The sequence below is a fragment of the Triturus cristatus genome, chromosome 7, assembly GCF_964204655.1.
Source record: "Triturus cristatus chromosome 7, aTriCri1.1, whole genome shotgun sequence".
In the NCBI taxonomy this organism is placed as follows: domain Eukaryota; kingdom Metazoa; phylum Chordata; class Amphibia; order Caudata; family Salamandridae; genus Triturus; species Triturus cristatus.
The window spans coordinates 1,352,367,370-1,352,384,145 of NC_140590.1; the positions used below are offsets into that span (position 1 = coordinate 1,352,367,370).

A 16,776-nucleotide genomic window follows, 5' to 3' on the forward strand; every position below is an offset into this window, starting at 1 on the left:
CTATGTTCTATATAACACTGCGTCCACCTACCCTTTTCACGGGCATTACATTTTGCGATGGGGGTGGAGGGTCAGGGGGTGTTTCTGCCAAGTGAGCCCGGAGTCACAGTCACATACGTCCTCTTCTTCCTGAATAAAAGTGAGATTATGCCGCATACTTGTTCATATTTTAAGTAGTTCGCACAGACACACATTTTAAAAACAATAACGTTCCTAATATCCACCTTCTCTGAACAGTTAGCTCGCTGCCCCATCCACCTCCTCCCTATCCTCTGTTGTCTGAATCCATGGACTAGCCTCCTCCCTCCTGCCATGCATGGTCTGATGTGCTGCCACTGCCCTCCATTTAGTATGATGTACCAGTCCACTCCTCCTGCCCTCCATTGCCCAATTCTATGGCCCATCATTGACCTCCTGCTTAGCCTCTGTGCTTAGCTTGCTGCCCCTATTCTCCTTCCCCCTGCCCTCCGATGTCTTTGTGCATGCCCCTGCTCCATCCTTTTTGCCCACTATGTTCCATGGCCCTGCCACTCCTATCTACTCTGAGTGTTCTGTTGAGCTGCCACTCCCCTCCCACCTGCCTAGCATTGTCAGATGACTGTAACCTGTCCCTGCCACCTCCACCCTGCCTGTCCCCATGCCATGCCCCTATCCCCTTCCTCCTGTCCTCCATGGTCCATTTTACTGCCACACCCTTCTGCCCTCCCTGATCTGTTGTGCTGCAACTGCTCCTCCTGCCTGCCCCGCGCGGTCTGTTGTGAGGCCCCTTCCCCTGAACTCTGTCTGTGCCCAGGTCCTGACCCTCCCTTCTATCCTCCATGGTCCTTTGTGCATGCCCATGCACCCTCCTTCTTGCCCATCATAGCCATTGTGCTGCCACTAACCCTCCCGCTTGCCGTGCATGGTCTTCTGTGCTGCCATGGCCCCTCCCACCTTCCCTGTGTGGTCAGCTAGCTGCCCCTGACCCCCTCCCACCTTCCCTCCATGGTCTGTGTGTATGCCACCATAGTCTCATTGTTGCTCTCCATGGTGTGTCTTGTTTCTAGTGCCCATCCTGCCTGACCTCCATGGTCATCTTGCTGCTCCTGTCCTGCCACCTTGCCCCCAGCCCTCTGTTTCCATGTGCAGACCCCCTATTCCCTCCCTCCCGGCTTGTCTGTTCCAGTGTAATGCCCCTGATGCGTCCCTCCTGCCCTTTATGGTCTGTTATGCTGCAGCTTTCTCTCCTGTCTGTCCATTATGGTCAGCTAGCTACCATTGCCTCTTTCCCATCTGTTCTCTGTTGTCCATGTGCATGGTCCTGTCCCCTCCCTATTGCTTTCTATGGATTGTTGTGCTGCACTCCCGTCCCGCATGCGCTGTGTGGTGTATTGTGCTGCTGCAAACCCTGATGCCTGCCCTGTAGGGTCAGTTTGGTGCACCTCTCCATGTCCCTCCTGTCCTCTGTTATCCGAGTCCATCTCCCTACCCCAATTCCTCCTGTCTACCATGATTCAATGTACCATACTTGCGAACATTTTGAACTTGGTAAGAGGGAGATTTGGAGAAAAAAAAACGGGGTATTGATTTTCCCCTTTGAGTTACATTGAAAAAGAGGAGATTGGAGACAGGAGACAGATCAAATAAAGCCCATTTGAGCTTAAAAACATTGGACGTTTCCTGGCTGAAACAGGTCTGTTGGCATGTATGGTTGTACTACCACTGCCTCTTCCTTCTGCCCACAATGGTCTATTATATTGCCACAGCCTCTCTTGCCAGTCCTGTATTGTTGGTTTGTTGCCCCTGCCCCCCTTTCCACTGCCCTCCATAGTCTGTTATGCTGCCACTGCCCTTCCTGCCTGCCCAGTGTGGTCAAATTGTTGCCTCTGCACTCTCCTACCTGCCTTCAATTTTCAGAGTCCGTGCCCCTGGCCTCTGCCTCTCAACAGTATCCCAATGAACAACTAGATTGCTAACATTCTATATTTGTTACAAAAGTGTGGAACGCCTGACGTCGTCTTGATGTAATCAAAACTGTAATACCTAGAGTATTTCCTTTAGAAATTACATATATGAGAGGGTCTTATTTGCATCAAAATTCTGGTTAGTGCACTAAAAAACTAAAATGAGGACATATTTTCTGAGTTTTCAAATAGCGACAAAGAACTTTTTGTAATCTTTGTTTTTTTATCCAGTTGACCACTTGATTAAATGTTGCACCTTGGCGAGAGGATGTGGTGTTACTTCCAGAGCTGCAGACTTTGCAACTGGGGAACCAGGTTGGAGTTTCCGCTTCTGCTCAACATTCTGTGATTGTGGTCAAATCACTTAATCTCCCCATGTCTACAACCAAAATGAATTTGATCTTGTGTGATGTAACCAATGCTCATGTAAAGCATTCCAATACCTGACAAGTCTGCACTATATAAAACTGCAAATACACAAAAAATAAGTGTTTCGCACACTTCTGTCATTGGGCTACATGTGGGCTACATCTGGGTGATATTTGTGCTGCATTTAGGCTCTTTTGTGTCTGGTGGCCATCTTGGGAAATTTATTTGTTATGAAGTTTCCTAATTTCCTCATTTACTGCAGTCTCCTCAGTAGGAAATGCTTTCAGTTTTTTACTTTGATTCCATCAAGAAGGTATTCAGATATGTCACACATTTGTCATAAATTCTGAATGTTAGCACTCTAGTTGCTCATTAGATCACTGTAGTAAAGCTACTGCTCACCACGGAAGTCTGCTGCTGGTATTAAAAGTTTCAGTCTGCATATCAGAATTTTTTAATGAAATAGAAGAGGATTTGAGAAGTCACTCAAAATGTGCCCTAATTTTTCTTTCTTCAGCACTAATCATAATTTCTATGGCAAAATGAATCCCCTCATTGTGTTCCATTGTAAATTAAATGTTTTAAGAATTACCAATTTATTCCAACCAAGATGGCTTCAGGTGTGCCATACGTTTGTCATAAGTAGGACTGTTAGCGCTCTAGTTGTTCTTTAGAACACTCTGGGAAGCTGCAGTAGAACACAAAGGAATCAACTGACAGTCTCTGCCCTTGTTGGATGTACATGTTTTACTGATAATGTCAGACTTCATTCTCACATGACTGAGAAAGATAATGTGAATTTACAGAAAATATGCTCTCAGTTAGCTTATAGATCACCTTCCAAACCTCTGTGGGAAAAGCATGAGAAAATAGCTTTCTCTCAAACATGATTAATGATATCACAGCAGAAGGCTTTTTCACATGGTAAAATCACCTTAGAACACACCACAATTCCTAAAATGAGTATGGTACCATCAACAAATGATTTATAATGTAACTAAAGTCTTAAAACCTTCTATTAACTGCAATGCTTTTTAATGAGGTGCTATCATGTATATTGGTCCCAAGATGGCTGCCAACACTTCTTGGATGAAGTGCGGACAGCCAATCAGATCTCACGATGAGATGTGTGGTTAGGCTCCGCCCAGATATATATGTGATTTTACTTTTGATTTTCTCAGCAACTACTGAACGGATTTACACCATTTAAGCAAAAGGCACATGCCTGACCTGAGGACTACCTCTTTGCCAAATTTCAAGTAATTCTGTTCAGCCGTTCGGGCTGTACCTTCGACTAAAGGTCCTATGGGAAAATGCATGGGGAAAACGCGTTTTGGGACCCCCCTTTTTTCCTCAGCCCCCGCTTGACGAATCACCCCGAGACTTTCAGGGTAGGAGCTGAGCGGAGCACCCCATTAGTTTTGAAAATTTCACGAAGATAAGTCAACCGGCGCCAAAGTTATTCAAAATAGAATTTTCAGATTTCCTATGGGAACTCGGTCCTAACGAACAAGTTACTTACCTTCGGTAACGATGTATCTGTAAGAAACATTAGTTAGTTAGATTCCTCACCTTAGAATATCCCCAGGCGTCAGACTGGATTCGGAAGATTTTTCGTCAGCAATACCCCTTGCGCGTCGCTAGGCGTCATCTGTGGCTCCGCGTCAGTCGTCGGCGTCGTGCGCCGGAATGACGGAGTACTTAGACGCCGCCCTCGCGCGCTGACGTCAGTTCTTGTACATAGCTTTCCGCGCCAGGAACGCAGAGCCATGCAAGAGACCGACACTGGTGCCAAAAAATCTAGGGCCCTGAAAAGGATAACCTTAACCCTAGATGACAGTTCGCAGAACGGGGAGGATGGGTGGGTCGGTGAGGAATCTAACTAACGTTTCTTACAGATACATCGTTACCGAAGGTAAGTAACTTGTTCATCTGAAGGAAACACGTTAGTTAGATTCCTCACCTTAGAATAGATACCCAAGCAATACCATCCCCGGTGGTGGGTCTGCGAACCAAGATCACACCAGAAAGTCCTGGAGGACAGAACGGCCAAAGAAGCCATCCCTCCGGACTTGCCTGTCTGGGCAATAATGCCTGGCAAACGTGTGTAGCGAAGCCCACGTAGCCGCCTGACAGATGTCCTGCAACGGGATTCCCCGTCCCAAAGCAGTAGTAGCCGCTGTAGCCCGAGTGGAATGGGCGCGCAGCCCAACAGGAGGGTCCTTTTTCGTCAAGGAGTAACAGATTTTGATGCACAAAACGACCCACCGGGAAATGGTCCGTTTGTGCACAGCTTTTCCCTTCTTAGCACCCACGTATCCAACGAAAAGTTGGTCGTCCACCCGGAACCATTTTGTGCGGTCCAAATAAAAAGAGCGCACGCGTTGGGTCCAGACGGTGGAGCCTCTCTTCCTCTTTGGAAGTATGCGGAGGCGGAAAGAAGGTGGGCAAGGTGACAGACTGCCCAAGATGAAAGGGAGTCACCACTTTCGGAAGAAAGGAGGGACGAGGCCGAAGGACAACCTTGTCCGGATGAACAGAGAAAAGGAGGCTTGGACGATAGAGCCTGGAGCTCACTCACCCGTCTAGACGAGGTGATGGCTACCAGGAAAGCAGTCTTAAGCGTCAGAAGACGAAGAGGACAATTGTGAAGAGGCTCAAAGGGAGCGCACATCAGAAATGTGAGAACAAGATTCAAGTCCCACTGAGGCATTACGAAAGGAACAGGAGGGAACGTATGAGTAATGCCTTTAAGAAAGCGTTGAACCACAGGGGACTTGAAAAGAGAAGGCTGATCAGGAAGCCGTAAGAAGGCAGAGAGGGCAGCAAGATAACCTTTCAAGGTGCCCAGGGCAGAGCCCTGCCGGGCCAAAGAAAGAAGAAAGAGGAGAACCTCAGAAAGAGGGGCGGAAAGGGGATCCACAGCCTTTGCTGTGCACCATGCCACAAATCTGTTCCACCGGCAGGCGTATACCGTCTTTGTGGAGGGACGCCTGGCTGCCAGAATGATATCACAGACTTCAGGAGGCAAGTCAAATGGCATCAACTGCCGCCGCTCAATCTCCACGCATGGAGGTGGAGGCTGGACAGGTTCGGGTGGAGGACCGTCCCCGGCTGCTGCGACAGAAGATCCTCCCGAAGGGGCAGACGAATCGGAGGATCGGTCAACATACTGAGTAGCTCGGGATACCAGTACCTTCGTGCCCAATCCGGGGCCACCAAGATGACTTGGGCCTGGTCGTGCCTGATCTTCTTCAGCACTCTGGGCAGAAGTGGTATAGGCGGAAAGGCGTACAACAGACCGCAACTCCACTCGTGACGAAAAGCGTCGCCGAGCGAGTGCCGCCTTGGAAATTCCAACGTGCAGAACTGCTGACATTGCGCATTCTCTTCGGTGGCGAATAGATCTAACCAAGGCTCTCCCCACTGCTGAGAGAGACCTTGCGCCACTTCGGAGTTCAGACGCCATTCGTGATCCATCATGCACCGGCGGCTGAGTTCGTCTGCTCTGGCGTTCAGAGAGCCCGCCAGATGTTGAACCACTAGGGTGACGCCCTGGTGTTCCAGCCACGTCCAGAGGCGCAGACCCTCCTGACAAAGGGTCCACGACCCCACCCCGCCCTGTTTGTTGCAATACCACATGGCGGTGGTGTTGTCCGTGAACACCTGCACAACACTTCCCCTGACAGAGGGAAGGAAGGCTTTCAGTGCAAGTCGGATCGCTCTCAACTCCAACAGGTTGATGTGGAGGCGAGACTCCGCCGGAGACCAGAAGCCTCTGATCTCCTCCTCTCCCATATGGCCACCCCATCCCAGGAGGGACACATCCGTCACTACGACATGCTCCGGTTGGGGAAGGGAGAGGCTCTTGCCCGTGACCCAATCGCGGTCCGTGAGCCACCACTGCAACTGCTGTGCAGTGCCCTCCGAGATCAAGACATGGTCGGACAGGTTGCCGTGATGCTGGGCCCACTGAAACTTCAGGTCCCACTGCAGAGCCCGCATGCGCCGCCTGGCGTGATGCACTAGTAGGATGCAGGAGGCCAGCAGCCCCAGAAGCCGCAACACTAGCCTGACCGAAACCCAGGATAGAGGCCGAAAGATGGGAATCAGGGCCTGAATATCCCGGACCCGCTGTTCCGGCGGATAGACCCGGAACTGCGCCGAATCGAGAACCGCTCCGATGAAGAGGAGCTTCTGAGAGGGACTCAGGTGTGACTTCGGCACGTTGATGGAAAACCCCAGCAAATGCAGGAGTTCCGCCGTAGTCTGGAGGTGGGAGACGACTGCCTGGGGCGAGCCCGCCTTCAACAACCAGTCGTCGAGATAGGGGAAGACTGGATCCCCTGATCTGCGCAGATGAGCTGCAACCACCGCCATCACTTTCGTGAACACCCGAGGGGCACTGGTGAGGCCGAAGGGGAGCACGGTGAACTGAAAGTGCTCTGGGCCCACCGTGAACCGCAGGTAACGCCGGTGGGCCGGCAGGACGGGGATGTGGAAATATGCGTCCTGCAAGTCCAACGCTACCATCCAGTCTCCAGGGTCAAGGGCAGCTAGAACCTGAGTCAAGTCAACATTTTGAACCGATCCTTCCGGAGGAAGGCATTGACGTTCCGGAGGTCCAAGATAGGGCGTAGGCCCCCTTTGCCCTTCTTGGGAACCAGAAAGTAGTGGGAATAACAACCACAACCTACGTCTGGGCTCGGAACGCGCTCGACGGCCTCTTTGGCCAAGAGGGCCGAAACTTCCTCTCGCAGAAGATTCAAATGATCCTCCGAGATACGGTGGTGCTGCGGTGGCATGGCTGGAGGGGTCGTCTTGAAGGGGAGGGAGTAGCCCCTTCGGACGATTTGCAGCACCCACCTGTCCGAAGTGATGGTACGCCAGTGGAGCAGGTGATGGCGAACTCTGCCGCCCACTGGCGAGGAATGGGCCGGAAAGCTCGGACTAGGAAGGCTTGGAGGCGGATGCTGCCGGGGTGGATGTGGGCTGATCGCGTCGTCCTCCAGAACCGCCTTGGCGGAAACCATGTCCGCGACCGCACGCAGGTTGGTTCTGCGGCTGGTGGCTAGGCGAACGGGAGGAGGCACCCCTTCCTTGGCCGCGAAAGGCGGAAGGTTGCGACCGCGGGACCGAGAGGCCCAAGGACTTGGCCGTAGCCCGGGAGTCCTTAAAGCGATTCAGCGCACTGTCCGCTTTCTCACCAAAAAGGCGAGTGCCAAAGGGCATGTCCATGAGAGTGCTCTGGACATCCCCCGAAAAGGACGTGGACCGCAGCCAGGCGTGACATCTAAGCGCCACCGTGGTAGAAATCGCCCTACCCAGCGAGTCCGTAGTGTCAAGCCCACATAGGATTGCATGTCGTGCTGCATCCCTTCCATCGGCCAAAGCCTGGGTAAGTCGTGTCTGGGCCTCCTCCGGGCACAGGGGCAGCACGTCCTCCACCATATCCCACAGAGAGTGGGAATAACGGTCCAAAAGACAGGCGGTGTTCAAGGACCGCAGACCCAAACTAAGGGAGGAGAACAGCTTTTTGCCAAACTGTTCCAGTCTCTTGGAATCCCGGTCCTGCGGAGCGGTCGCGAAGGAGGATTGGGAGGTAGAAGCCTGGATAACCAGGCTCTCGGGGGTGGGGTGTTGGGACAGATAACTGGGGTCGCCCGGAGCAGGGCGGTGGCGCCTGGCGACGTTCCTGTCCACAGGAGGAACTGTGGAGGGCTTGGACCAGGTGCCCTGCAGAACGTCAATGAGGGCCTCATTGAATTGCAGCAGAGGCTCAGTGGAGCTTGCTGCAGACTGAAGCACCTCAGTGAGGACGTTAGTCCGCACAGCCACGGCAGGCAGCTCGAGCCCAAGGGCTGCGGCCGCCTTGCGCAGCACCACAGAGAAAGCAGCACCCTCCTCCGAAGCCACAGTCGGAGGAGAGATGAATCCAGTGTCTGGTGAGGTATCCAGACCACTGGCCTCCCCCAGTTCATCTGCCCAGTCCTGTGACAGCTGAGCCTGAACGGCCATAGGGTCCTCGGACCCCTCCCATTCGCCCCGTCATCCGATTCCTGGTAAACAGGAGGAAGGATCGGAGCCGGACGATAGACATAATGTGTCTCTAACGGCGCCGTACGCGGCGTCCATCGACGCCGCAACGGCGCCGGATCCGGAGCGGGGCTGAACTGGGGCTCGACGCAGAGCGGAGCCGGCGTCGGAGGTGGAACCGGTGTCGACGCCGGCGGAGGAGGCGTGACGAGGTCGACTGGCGTCGGCGGGGACTCGGGGGCGAGTCGCTCGGGAACCTGCGGCGTCGGGGCCGGAGCCGGCGACGGCACCGGGGCCGGAGCCGCCAGTATGCAAGGTTGCCCAGTCGGGTCCGCGGGGCCCGAAGGCGCGCCAGCGGGCGTCGTCGACGGCGCCTGCGGCGCCGCTGGAGCCGCGGGGGTGGAACCACCCTGACCCTCGGCCGAGTCGCGCGACCGGCGAGGGGAGTCCGAAGAGCGGTGTCGCCTCTTGGGAGTGTTTCGACTTACTCGAAGACTTGAAGCCAGACGAGCGATGACGTCGGCTGCGGCTCCGCGATCGATCCTTGGACCTCCTCCTGGACCGGGATCGAGAGGGGCGCGGAGCCGAGAGGCGAATCTCGAGGAGCCTACGGGACCGCTCCCGTCTAGCCTTCGAGGTCAGGGCCCTGCAGTCCGAACACGACTCCGCGTCGTGGTCGAGGCCCAAACAGTAAAGGCACCGGCGGTGATGATCCGTAACCGACATCAAGCGGTTGCAGTCAGCACAGGCTTTGAAACCAGGCATCCTACCGGCACCGGAGTCGAGACAAGATCAAAAAGGATCAAAAAACTTAGTCAAAAAAGACTAAAAGGGGTAGCTCTCCCGGATCTGCGCTTACTGGCGCGGAAAAAAGAAGAACTGACGTCAGCGCGCGAGGGCGGCGTCTAAGTACTCCGACGACGTCATTCCGGCGCACGACGCTGACGACGGACGCGGAGCCGCAGACGACGCCTAGCGACGCGCAAGGGGTATTGCTGACGAAAAATCTTCCGGATCCAGTCTGACGCCTGGGGATATTCTAAGGTGAGGAATCTAACGTGTTTCTTTCAGATTATAACTATCTACTAGTGACCGCCAGTAGATAATATATATATATAGGTAGATATATAGATACACACACACACACACACACACACACACACACACACACACACACACACACACACACACACCCCCCCCCCCCCCTTCCGCAATGGTGGAGGAGCGTCGCCCCACTGCTTGGCTCAAAACCAGTAAATATAAAATAAAACCATGCTCTTGCATAGTTTTATTTTACATTTGCCGGCTCTGCCAGCAGTATTGGGAGGGAAGGGGAGGAGGAGTGCTACGTGCACTCCACTCCCTAAGTGCGCATATGTGTTTTGCCGGACAACTCAGGCTGACTAAAACACACATGTGCACCTACGTTTTCTCCTGCCCAGCTGCACTGAGCAGCCGGGCTGGAGAAACCCCACAGACTCACTGGGGTGGTTATAACTGCAATTTAAAGGGATGCCGGTTTTAAATTATACATTTCTGCACATTGACTTTTCATTTGGGCTCACGCTGAAACTAATTAATGACACAAGTCAAGTATTGAAAAAAGTTTAATGAACGGGTAACGAGCAGTAAAGTATTTTGTCCATGTTGGTCTGATTGGACTCGCGTGCAGACCTTATATTTACTAGGGCCCTTCAGTTGAGAAAGGCTGATAGCCAAAACGTGTCCTGAATATATACATATAGACATACATATAAACACACACACACAAATTATATATATATATATATATATATATATATATATATATATATATATATATATATACACACACACACACACACACACACACACACACACACACATATATATATATATATATATATATACACACACACAGAGAGTAACAAGACGAACACCATAATCATCGCAATGAGATCGTCAACTCAGCCAATTTAGGAGGAGCGACATCGACAGTATTTTTGATAGGAAAGGGGATCTTTGCAATACAATGCCCACATGGGCTAGACAGAAGAGAGAGGCATCCCGAGCATTTATTTTCAATGATTGACTAGCGGGAGGAAGTGCACACTATGAAAGGTGGATGCCTCTGATATACCATGTAATTTCTATTAAAAATGCATTTCCAGAATATTCACTTTGGTATCAATGAATTGAGAGTACATTGTTAATCCACATAAGTATGCATTTATGGGGTGTATAACGAGCAAAGCTATTGAGACATTACTAACTAGCATGATTTTGCTTTCTCGTTTTGCAATGAGGAAGATTCATTTGTGAAACTTTAACTCAGATGTAATGAATCATGTGACATATTAATTCAGCATGTTATTGGGGACATGGCATGGATTCTTACTGCGTTCAGTATGTTTAGAAATGCTTGTCAGATATACCAAGATGGCGAGAATTATGGTGATCTACTCACACACTATGCACTTTGTTAGTCATTTGTCAATGTTGAAGGCTGTATATGTATGTAATTCGAACAGACAGCTCTCAAGCCACACCGTGATCAAGTCAAAAGGCGAAATGTGTTGGTGCAGAGGCACTTATATATATATATATATACACATCCAGAATACTCCACCCGCCAACGGCGCTTCTGTCTGCTTGAAGAAAAGTGGGGCACGGACCACCAAGTAAGTGCTATATAGTTGTCTTTATTCCGCAAGGAACATCACAGCCATTATGCGTTTCAGCCCCGGAGGGCCTTGATCATATGACGCGCAATCCAGTTAACACATGATTTTATCTTGTTTTTTTCACCCTCGTTTAAAGTGACAAGTGCTATATACAAATGTATTGCATCTATAAACATGGACAAAAGACTGCTTAATCTCCATGTTTTGACACTGGTTTTCGCCTTTGTATGACTTCAACAGTATCATTTGTGCTGTACTGGTTAATTGTTTTTTGGGCTTTGTCATTATATCATCATCATGACTACCTGTATTGATCCAACATCGATGCACCGTATTTGTGATCAAGCATTTTAACTCATTATCAGATTTCCATGTTTTACAATAAAACCAGTTTCATCGTAAAAAAATAACAAAATCTGTAGTTAAAAATTTCTCTTGATCTGTATCTTCTGTGCAAATTTAGGCAAAATTACAGTACTGATTGTCATGTTTTGCTCACTCTGGATTGAGCCGTGTAATTTTGTAATTAACAGGGCTACGGAGTTACATCATGGTTTAAATACCACCAATGGCTGTTTGGCCAACCCCTTAACAGGATAGCTGCCTTCATAATACAATCAATTCTATTATGATTAAATAAGCTTGCTAAAATCTGTTAAAAAACCAATTGCAAAATAATTTTTTGTTGTAAAATACATTCTGTGCAAATTGAGCAAATTACATTACCGGAATTGAAGATGTTTATTAATATTGCTATCCAAATTTTGTGTTAAGCCAATGTCAGTGTCTATAGTTTGGTCTGCTTCTTGTCCATTGTAAACATGGCTACAAAAGTGCTAAAGTGCTTTACTAATAAATTAAAGTGCAAGTGTTAAAATTGAGCTTAGTGTTTGTAAAAGCTAAAAGGGCTAAAACAATTAATAGTCTATAAAAAACTATTGTTTTTGTAACTGATTTGTCAAGTAGGCTAGCAGCTTCTGCCCCGTTTATTACAGACATGTATATAAATCCTCCATAATGTTTAGCCCCCCAGGGTGCTTAGAGTCTAACTCTAGAATATATCTTGTTTCAAGCTTGCGCAAGGCTTTTTCTCTGTTGCCGCCTCTTACTTAATTGTGCAGCATCAATTAAAAAGTATTTTAACTTGCTGGAATCAGAATCGTGCTGTTCGCCAAAATGGCGTGCCACCGGATATGTATGGTCTTTGTTTTTTATGGCTCTGATATGTTGCAATATCCTTTTGTGCCCCTGTAGTCTGGCACTTCCCACGTATCTCAGACCACAGGGGCACTCAAGCACATACACAACATACTCAGTCTTGCAGGTCAGGGCCTATTCTATGACGTATTCCTGTGAGCTAAAAGGCGTTTTGTATTTTGTTCTAGTGGAACCAAATTGACAGGCTTTACATGATTTACATTTTTAAAAAACCTCTTTGGGATAGCCAAGTTCCTGTACTTTTGCTAACCGGATTGTTCTGTATCAACTCATTCTTCATAGAGGGGGCTCTACTGCTGGTAATTGCGAGTCTGGTAGGTAGCAGATGGCCTATAGTTGGATCATTTAACAATATAGGCCAGTTTCTTTGAATGATTTTGTCAATTGCTCTTTGTTGATTACTGAATCCTATTATCATCCTAAAAGTGCCCCCTACTGTGTTATGTTTTACTCGACAGGTCGCTGGTATTGCAATTGAAGACTGGGGTTGGCTCGGTTTCAAAAGATCTGCCCTTTGCAGCTTCTGGCTTCTCATGATGGCATCATCAATACATTTTCTAGTAAGAATCTGCCCTTACTGGCTTGTTGTCCTAATCTTAGGTCTTCATTGTTACTGCAGATTCGTCTCAATCGAATAATTTCTCCATAGGGGATACTGTGTATAAGATGAGGGGGATGAGCACTGGCTGGTGTAGCACGGAGTTGTCAGCAGTAGGTTTTCGGTGTACCTTGGTTTCTGTTTTGTGGTCCCTAATGTACACTTGCACATCTAGAAATGTTAGTGTTTCTAGACTGATAGAAGCTGTAAATTCAAGGTTGATATCATTGTTGTTTAGGTCCTCTACAAATTTGTGTGCCTCTGGTGCGGTCCCGTGCCATATCACAAATAGATCGTCTATAAATCTTAACCACAATTTTACATGTTGTTGTAATGCTCTCTCATGAGTTTACTGGAGAACCAACTCCTCCCACCACCCCATATGTAGACAGGCATAGCTGGGGGAGAAGCTGGCCCCCAATTACTACACCCCGTAGTTGTTGATATAGGGTGTTTTGAAATAAAAAAATGTTGTTCAAGCAACAGTCTATCATCTTGATGAACATTTTGCTGAGCTGTGCATGTGGGGCTGGTCTTTTCCTGAGATAATGCGGTATTGCTCTAATACCATCCTTGTGGTTGATACTAGTGTAGAGTCCCGTAATGTCCATAGTTATTAAGAGGAAGTCATCTAGCCACTTAAAATCTTGAATCTTGACTAGGAAGTCCCCAGTGTCTTTTCTTTAGGATGGGAGACTTTGGACATACTCTTGTAAAAAATTATCTACATATTGGGATGTTTTTTATGATAAGCGTTTCTGGCAGATATGATGGGCCGTCCTGGGGGCTTGAGGGCGGTTTAGTGCAGCTTAGGTATGAAATAGATTACTGGAGTTGTTGGAGTGTCATTTTTTTTAAATTTGAATTCTTCAATTGTCAACAGACCTGCACTCTTCCATGCTAGTAATTGGCTATGATATGCATTATAAGTTGTTTTTAATGTAAGCATATCGCTCTTGCCATAACAATTTCGGTATGATAGCTGCTTTAGTGCTTCCTCTGTGTAGTCTTTCTTCCCCCATATAATCAGGTTGCCACCTTTGTCCGCATTCCTTATGAGTGGAGGATCATTTTTCAGTTTCGCCATCAATTGGTGATATTGAATCTCCTGCATATTCGTTCTTTCTTTTAATTTCTTTACTTTGTAGTTTAGACGTTTGATGCCTGCTATAGTCTGCTCATGGAATATGTCAATGGAATATCTTGCCATTATTGGTATGAATGTTGATTTTGGTTTAAAGGATGTTGTTGAGTCTTTTTGTTGATTGTTATTCCCCATGCTGAGCTCTTCCTGTGTTAATCTTTGAACCTCCGTTTCTTGGTGTGTACTTTCATTATTCAATTCTCGAAGTTCCCTTAGAATGGGCAAATCTGAAGGTGTAAGAATGAAAGGGGGCGACGCTTGTGGTTGTTCCATCGTTTGATCTGTCTGTAGCTGATCATTGTTCTCATTATTCTTGAGTATGTGGAATTTAAGTTTTAATATTCGTACCCCTTTAAAAATGTCCATCCTTGTAGCTGCGTAATTGAATGTTTTCTTTGGGCAATATGAGAGTTTTTCTGCTTCATTTAAGTTGACAATTACTAGATTCACGACAGTACTGTTGGAGACAGATGTATGCATTAGTTCCGCTTCCATTTTCGTGTAATTTGTCTTTTTTGTTGTTGTTCCCCTTCATTTTGCTTGACGCCTTTCTCTGCGTCTGATTGTGTTGCTTTTCCTTGTCTCGCCTGTTGAAATCGTGGTTGTAAAGTTTGTCTTCGTTCTGTAACTAAAAACCCAGTTCCTGTTCCAATGATAACTTGGCCGGTACTTGTATGTCTTTCGCGTTTCTGGGTTCTAGTTCATTTTCACTCTGCATTGCTGAACTTAATTCTGAGGCAGATGAGTCCCCCTGTCTGCTCATATTGCTGCTGGTGCTGGGTTTGGCAATACTTGTCCCACTGAATTTTGATATTTTTAGTGAATCATATTTCTTCGCGAAAGTAAAAATACGGCCACCCTCATAAATCGGCCTTATCTCTGTGAAATTTAAAAGTTTTCAGTTCGCAAATCTTTTCCTCCTCCTTTCGAAGCCTTTTAACCATTTCTTCCCTCATTTTAGACTCGTCCTCTTTTTGGTTCATTACATTAATTTCCTCATTAGGTTTCTCTAACTGTTCTTGTAATTTTAGGCGATCTTGTTCTGCATACTTTACAAGTATTTCTATCAATCTTTGACGATTTCAGATTGGTTTTAGCCCATTCTTTCATCATTCTTGGGTCCGGGGTTTCGTAGTTTGGGGCTATTAATATCCTTAAACCTCGTGGGATCCTTCCCACATCCAGGTATCTTTGGAGGTATATACCTTCCCACCATTTACTTTGTTCATTTTTCATTGCTTTTTCTAAAAGCCGAAATTTGTCTGAGGCGGATTGCGCTAGTTCCTGCTGGTGCATTCTGGGGGTTCTGCGTTTAGCTTAGGTGCACGTGCGTCAAACATTTCTAATGCTGCAGCCTCTCGATCTTTAAGCGCGTCGGCTGTCATGATTGCGGAATGTAGTTTAAAATATTGTAGACTTGGGAAATGGGGTTTTATCAGTTATATGTTCAATTCCCCCTTTCCCGTCTTAGCACAACTCCTCACCCAGCACCGCGGTCCTACCTTCTCTCCAATTCCGGCGTGTCTCGCGTCCTCCGACCCGATACTGTAACACTCTGAGATACTCAGGAACCGTTGGCTTCGTTGGTGGGGGGCAAGCACGCCATAATCCTCCCGGATTCTGTCAAATATGTCTGTTCCTAGATGGAGCCTTCTTTGTAGGCCAGCTTTGCCCGTTACATATATATATATATATACACACACACACACACACCAAGGGCTCCATTTTGCTGGGGGCCCGACCCTGCAGGGTGGGCTCTGCATGCAGGAATGGAGATTCTGTAGAAATGGGTTTCACCAGTGTATGTGTGTGTGTGTGTATATATATATATATATATATATATATATATATATATATATATATATATATATATATATATATATATATATATATATATATACACACACACACACACACACACACACACACATCTTTAGTAACTACCTTCTGGCAACCGCATCATACGCATCTGCACTACTATCGCGTGCAGATGCGTATGAGAATGACACTGTGCTTATGGACTTGACGGAAAACAGCCTACAAAAAAAATCATTCAATGCTTTTACGGATTTTATGTCAGCACTTGACCTAAAAGTTAATTTTACGAAATCATATTATGGTGTGTGGCCCCAAAATAACAAAAAATGAAAATGTTGTTGTAAGGGGCAAGAGTATTGAGAAGCTGAATAACTACTTATTTGGGGAACATGTTTAATAACCATATGAAGTGGGAAACACTTGTCATTGCAAGAGTTCAGCAGACAAGTAGAGTTGTGGAGGGGCTTTTCCGCTTTGCCAGTAAGCTAGGCCACAAGCCAGTGACTGAGCTAGTTACCGTATACACAGCAAAATGTTTATCTGTTGCTTCTTACGTGGCAGGGGTTTGGGGATACCATAAAAGCCGCCTTCTACAAGTTATGGAAAACAAATTTATTAGGAGCCTATTGATGACCCCAAATAGTGCCCCCACACTTTTTAATCACTGAGAACTGGGGATGGAATATGTAGAGGACCGCATTGACATTGCCCCATTGCTCTTATGGGCAGAAAATCTGGCTGTATGAGGAAATATTGTTCTCTAGGGAGGTGATTGACGATTGCATTAACTTGGTTAGTGCACTGTTGACCCCTTGGCTTCGATTTGTGAGGGAAAGGCTTTTTGAGATAGGCCTGGGAGACTACTTTGATAATCTGGTGAGTATTCGTACAAACGCTAAGGCTATTATAAAAGAGGTGCATTATTCTTGGGCAACCATGCACCATACACATCTGAGGCGACAGGCCCCTCTTGCTCATTTCTTGCCC

The 16,776-nt window shown here is 47.6% G+C and overlaps 1 protein-coding gene across 3 annotated transcripts in view; it reads right to left on the reverse strand.

Moving 5' to 3' along the window:
- The window catches only part of PHF20 (PHD finger protein 20), a 1,063,788-nt gene that overhangs the window by 610,866 nt on the left and 436,146 nt on the right, over positions 1-16,776 (reverse strand). The gene's annotated exons all lie outside the window — the stretch shown is intronic.